Genomic DNA, 6276 nt, shown 5'->3' with positions numbered 1-6276 from the left:
CGTTTTCTCTCTACTACCTTTTTTGAACAGTGGGGTAACATTAGCTACCCGCCAATCCATGGGTATTGTTCCAATCTATCGAATTTTGGAAGATGACCAGCAATGCATCTACTATTTCTAGGGCCACTTCCTTAAGTACCCTAGGATGTAGATTATCAGGCCCTGGGGATTTATCGGCCTTTAATCCCGTCAATTTCTCTAACACCATTTCCCTATAAATACTGATTTCTATCAGTTCCTCCCTTTCATTAGACCCTATGTTCCTCGACATCTCTGGGAGGTTATTTGTGTCCTCCTTTGTGAAGACAGAACCAAAGTATGTATTTAATTGGTGATGCGCTATCAATTACTCATAAAAGACTGAGAGTTAGAAGAGTAACTAAAGGCTTTTATTAACAACAGAATGGAGGTCTGCCTCGCGTGGTCGACCGGTCCAGAAATACAAAGGGCTGGGGAGCAGTCACCTTTATACTAGGACCTGTGGGAGGAGTCAGCCGAGGCATGTCCAGGCATGTACACAGTGGAATACAAACAGGACAAACAGGAATACAAACAGTGGTTTACCACATTCACCCCTTGTTTAAAATTGAGTCCGGCGGGGTGAAGTGTATTAAAAGTTAGTGTATTGGAGTCTCTCCGGAGGTCTTGTCTGCCGCTGTGATCGGCGTGGCGACGGCAGGGGTAGTGAAGCTTCCGGCGTCGAGTCCAGCGTAGGCTGTGGCACAGGCGTGTCGTCCTCGTAGATGTCGAGCGGGTCGCGGGGCCCCGGCCTGCCGTCTGCTGGGGCTGGATATCGGATCGTCGGGGGGGGGGGGGGTGGTAGTGGGTAGTGGGTTACTGCGGCCCCCGAGGGTGCAAGGTCTCTTATGGAGACTGTGTCCTCCCGCCCGTCCGGGTATGCGATGTAAGCATACTGGGGGTTGGCGTGGAGGAGGTCGACCCTCTCGACCAGGGGGTCCGTTTTATGGGTCCTCACGTGTCTTCTCAGTAGGACCGGCCCTGGGGACGTCAGCCATGGCGGTAGCGATGTCCCCGATGTGGACTTCCTTGGGAAGACAAACATTTTCTCATGAGGGGTGGCGTTAGTGGCAGTGCAGAGCAGTGACCGAATAGAGTGGAGCGCATCGGGGAGCACATCCTGCCAGCGGGAGGTTGGAAAGCCCCTAGACTTTAAGGCTAGCAGGACGGCCTTCCAAACTGTCGCATTTTCTCTTTCCACCTGTCCGTTCCCCCGGGGGTTGTAACTGGTGGTCCTGCTTGTGGCAATACCCCTAGTTAGCAGGTACTGACGGAGTTCGTCGCTCATAAACGATGAGCCCCGGTCGCTATGGATATAGCTGGGGAAGCCGAACAGGGTGAAGAGGTTGTTCAGACATTTAATGACCGTGGCACTGGTCATGTCCGGGCAGGGGAAGGCGAACGGGAAACGGGAGTACTCATCAATAATGTTGAGGAAGTACACATTGCGGTCGGAGGAGGGGAGAGGCCCTTTAAAATCAACGCTCAGGCGCTCAAAGGGGCGAGTGGCTTTTATCAGGTGGGCCCTGTCTGGTCTATAAAAGTGCGGTTTGCACTCAGCGCAGACTTGGCAGTTCCTGGTCATGGTCCTGACCTCCTCAATAGAGTAAGGCAGGTTGCGGGCCTTGATGAGGTGGAAGAACCTGGTGACCCCCGGGTGGCAGAGGTCATTGTGGAGGGCCCGTAGTCTATCGATCTGCGCGCTGGCACAGGTGCCACGCGATAGCGCATCCGGGGGTTCATTTAGCTTCCCGGGCCGGTACAAGATCTCGTAGTTGTAGGTGGAAAGTTCGATTCTCCACCTCAAGATCTTGTCATTTTTGACTTTGCCCCTCTGCTTGTTGTTAAACATAAAAGCAACTGAACGCTGGTCAGTGAGCAGGGTAAATCGTTTTCCGGCCAGGTAGTGCCTCCAATGACGCACAGCCTCCACAATCGCCTGGGCCTCCTTCTCAACAGCGGAGTGTCTGGTCTCCGGGCCTTGGAGGGTTCGTGAAAAGAAGGCCACGGGTCTCCCCGCCTGATTGAGGGTAGCGGCCAGGGCAAAGTCGGACGCGTTGCTTTCCACCTGGAAGGGGATGGATTCGTCCACTGCGTGCATGGTGGCTTTGGCAATGTCCTCCTTGATACGGTGGAAGGCTAAGCGGGCCTCTGCCATCAAGGGAAAAGAGGTGGACTTGATCAGCGGACGGGCCTTGTCCGCATAGTAGGGGACCCACTGGGCGTAATAGGAGAAAAACCCTAGGCACCTCTTCAGGGCCTTGAGGTAGTGGGGCAGTGGAAGTTCCATAAGGGGACGCATCCGGTCGGGGTCGGGGCCGATGACTCCGTGTTCCACAACACAGCCAAGGATGGCGAGGCGGTTTGTGCGGAATATGCACTTCTCCTTGTTATATGTCAGGTTTAGGAGTTGGGCGGTGCGGAGGAATTTTTCGAGGTTTGCGTCATGGTCCTGCAAGTCACGGCCGCAGATGGTCACATTGTCCAGATATGGGAAAGTGGCCTGCAACGCATTTTCATCTACCATCCAGTCCATCTCCCTTTGGAAGACGGAGACCCCGTTGGTGACGCCAAAGGGAACCCTAAGGAAGTGATAGAGGCGGCCGTTTGCCTCAAAGGCAGTGTACTGGCGGTCCTCAGGGCGGATGGGGAGCTGGTGGTACGCTGATTTCAGGTCAATGGTCGAGAAGATGCAGTACTGCGCGATCTGGTTGACCATATCAGCTATACGGGGGAGTGGGTAGGCGTCCAGCAGGGTGTAGCGATTTATTGTCTGGCTGTAGTCGATGACCAGGCGCTGCTTCTCGCCGGTCTTAACGACCACAACCTGGGCTCGCCAGGGGCTGGTGCTGCCCTCAATAATCCCTTCTTTCAGGAGCCGCTCCACTTCGGTTTTAATGAAAACCCTGTCCCCGGCACTGTATCGCCTGCTCTTTGTGGCGATGGGCTTACAGTCGGGGGTGAGGTTAGCAAACAGTGGTGGGGGGGTGACTCTGAGTGTGGAGAGGTTGCACCTGGTGCGCGGCGGGCAATTTGGAAGCTGCTGGCTGCGGACTGTGAGTGGGGGTAGGGGTCCACCGTACGCCATCGTAACACTTTTAAGGTGGCACTGAAAATCTAACCCCAGCAGGACGGCAGCGCAGAGGTCAGGCAGGACCAGAAGTTTAAAATGATCGTACACGGTCCCGTCTACTACGAGTCATTATAAATTCCCCTGATTCTGACTGCAAGGGATATAGATAGGTTAAGTGAGTGGGCAAACATTTGGCAGATGGAGTATAATGTGGGAAATTGTGAAGTTATCCACTTTGGTAAGAAAAATAAAGCAAATTATTATTTAAATAGAGAGAGACTACATAATGTTGCAGTACAGAGGGATATGGGGGTCCTCGTACATGAAACACAAAAAGTTAGCATGCAGGTACAGTAAGTAATTAGGAAGGCAAATGGAATGTTGGCCTTTATTGCAAGGGGGTTGGAGTATAAAAGTAGGGAAGTTTTGCTGCAACTGCACAGGGTATTGGTGAGACCACACCTGGAGTACTGCGTACAGTTTTGGTCTCCTTATTTAAGGAGAGATATACTTGTATTGGAGGCAGTTCAGAGAAGGTTCACTAGGTTGATTCCTGAGATGAAGGGGTTGTCTTATGAAGAATCAAAATCAAATCAACTTTTATTGTCATTGTTAGTGCACAAGTGCAGTACAACGAAATGTAGGCTTGCGGCTCCCGAGAGTGTACAATTTGGATTAGGACACTTAAACATTTCAACATACATTTGTACATATATATCAGCATAAATATGACCATAATAAAGTGCATCGGCAGATGTGCAGGCTTTAGTGTTTATTTGTGGAGTTCAGTAGGATGACAGCCCTGGGAAAGAAGCTGTTCCTAAATCTGGTCGTACGGGTGCGAATGCATCTGTAGCGTCTTCCAGATGGTAGGAGGGCGAACAGACTGTGGCTGGGGTGGGTAGGGTCTTTGATGATGGACCGTGCCCTCCGTAGGCAGCGTTTCTGATATATATGTTCTATGGTCGGTAGCCGGGTGCCGGTAATGCGTTGGGCAGTTTTGACTACCCGCTGCAGGGCTTTCCGGTCATGGGAGCTACAGCTGCCGTACCATACCGTGATACAGTTTGTCAGGATGCTCTCTATAGTGCAGCGGTAGAAGTTAGAGAGGATCGGGGGTGACAGATTACATCCCTTCAGCCTCCTCAAGAAATATAGGCGCTGCTGGGCCTTCTTCACCAGAGAGGAGGTGTTGAGGAACCAGGAGAGGTCTTCCGTGATGTGGACTCCGAGGAACTTAAAGCTGGCCACCCTTTCCACCTCCGCCCCATTGATGTGGATGGGGGTGTGACTTCCGCCTTTGGACTTCCTGAAGTCCACGATTATTTCCTTTGTTTTCTTGGTGTTAAGGGCCAGGTTGTTGTCGGCGCACCACTTCACGAGATGCTGGACCTCCTCCCTGTAGGCTGACTCATCGTTGTTGGTGATCTGGCCTACTACCGTGGTGTCATCTGCAAACTTGATGATGGTGTTGGAACCATTAACAGCCACACAGTCGTGGGTGAAGAGGGAGTAGAGGAGGGGGCTCAGCACACATCCTTGTGGGGCCCCCGTGTTCAGGGTCGGGGGGGGGGGGGAAGGTGTGGTTGCCTAATTTGACAGACTGGGGTCTGTTTGTTAGGAAGTCCAGGGTCCAGTTGCAGAGGGAAGTGCTCAGGCCAAGAGTTTGGAGTTTGGTGGCCAGCTTGTTGGGGACGATAGTGTTGAATGCTGAGCTGTAGTCTATAAACAACATTCTGATGTAGGTCTCCTTACCATCTAGGTGATTCAGTGCCGAGTGTAGAGCAGTAGTGATTGCATCCTCCGTTGATCTGTTTGCCCGATAGGCAAACTGGTGTTGGTCAAGGGAGGCAGGAACACTGGCTTTGATGTGAGCCAGGACCAGTCTCTCGAAACACTTCATTATGATTCCTGAGATGAAGGGGTTGTCTTATGAAGAAAGGTTGAGCAGGTTGGGCCTATACTCATTGGAGTTTAGAAGAATGAGAGGTGATCTTATTGAAACATGTAAGATTCTGAGGGGGCTCGACAAGGTAGATGCAGAGAGGATGTTTCCCCTCGTGGGGGAATCTAGAACTAGGGGGCATCGTTTCAGAATAAGGGGTCGCCCATTTAAAACGGAGATGAGAGGAATTTCTTCTCTCTGAGGGTCATGAATCTTTGGAATTCTCTACCCCAGAGAGCTGTGGAGGAGGAGTCATTGAATATATTCAAGGCGGAGATTGACAGATATTTGAACTACAGGGGAGTCAAGGGTTATGGGGAGTGGGCGGGAAAGTGGCATTGAGGCCAAGATCAGATCAGCCATGATCTTATTGAATGGCAGAGCAGGCTTGAGGGGCCGAATGGCCTACTCCTCCTATTTCTTATGTTCTTATGTACTGCCTCGAGTGCGGCGCTCACTGTCTCAGTACTGCCCCTCCGACAGTGCGCCGCTCCCTCAGTACCGCCCCTCCGACAGTGCGCCGCTCCCTCAGTACCGCCCCTCCGACAGTGCGCCGCTCCCCTCAGTACCGCCCCTCCGACAGTGCGGCGCTCCCCTCAGTACCGCCCCTCCGACAGTGCGCCGCTCCCTCAGTACCGCCCCTCCGACAGTGCGCCGCTCCCTCAGTACCGCCCCTCCGACAGTGCGGCGCTCCCTCAGTACCCGCCCCTCCGACAGTGCGCCGCTCCCTCAGTACCGCCCCTCCGACAGTGCGGCGCTCCCTCGGTACTGCCCCTCCGACAGTGCGGCGCTCCCTCAGTACTGCCCCTCCGACAGTACGGCGCTCCCTCGGTACTGCCCCTCCGACAGTGCGGCCGCTCCCTCAGTACCGCCCCTCCGACAGTGCGGCGCTCCCTCGGTACTGCCCCTCCGACAGTGCGGCGCTCCCTCGGTACTGCCCCTCCGACAGTGCGGCGCTCCCTCGGTACTGCCCCTCCGACAGTACGGCGCTCCCCTCGGTACTGCCCCTCCGACAGTGCGGGCGCTCCCTCGGTACTGCCCCTCCGACAGTGCGGGCGCTCCCTCAGTACTGCCCCTCCGACAGTACGGCGCTCCCTCAGTACTGCCCCTCCGACAGTGCGGCGCTCCCCTCGGTACTGCCCCTCCGACAGTACGGCGCTCCCTCGGTACTGCCCCTCCGACAGTACGGCGCTCCCTCGGTACTGCCCCCTCCAACAGTGCGGGCACTCCCTCAGTACTG

The sequence above is a fragment of the Somniosus microcephalus genome, chromosome 13, assembly GCF_052327205.1.
Source record: "Somniosus microcephalus isolate GS21.2 chromosome 13, FLI_Smic_1.0, whole genome shotgun sequence".
Taxonomy (NCBI): domain Eukaryota; kingdom Metazoa; phylum Chordata; class Chondrichthyes; order Squaliformes; family Somniosidae; genus Somniosus; species Somniosus microcephalus.
Note: the sequence above shows the minus strand (reverse complement) of the source record.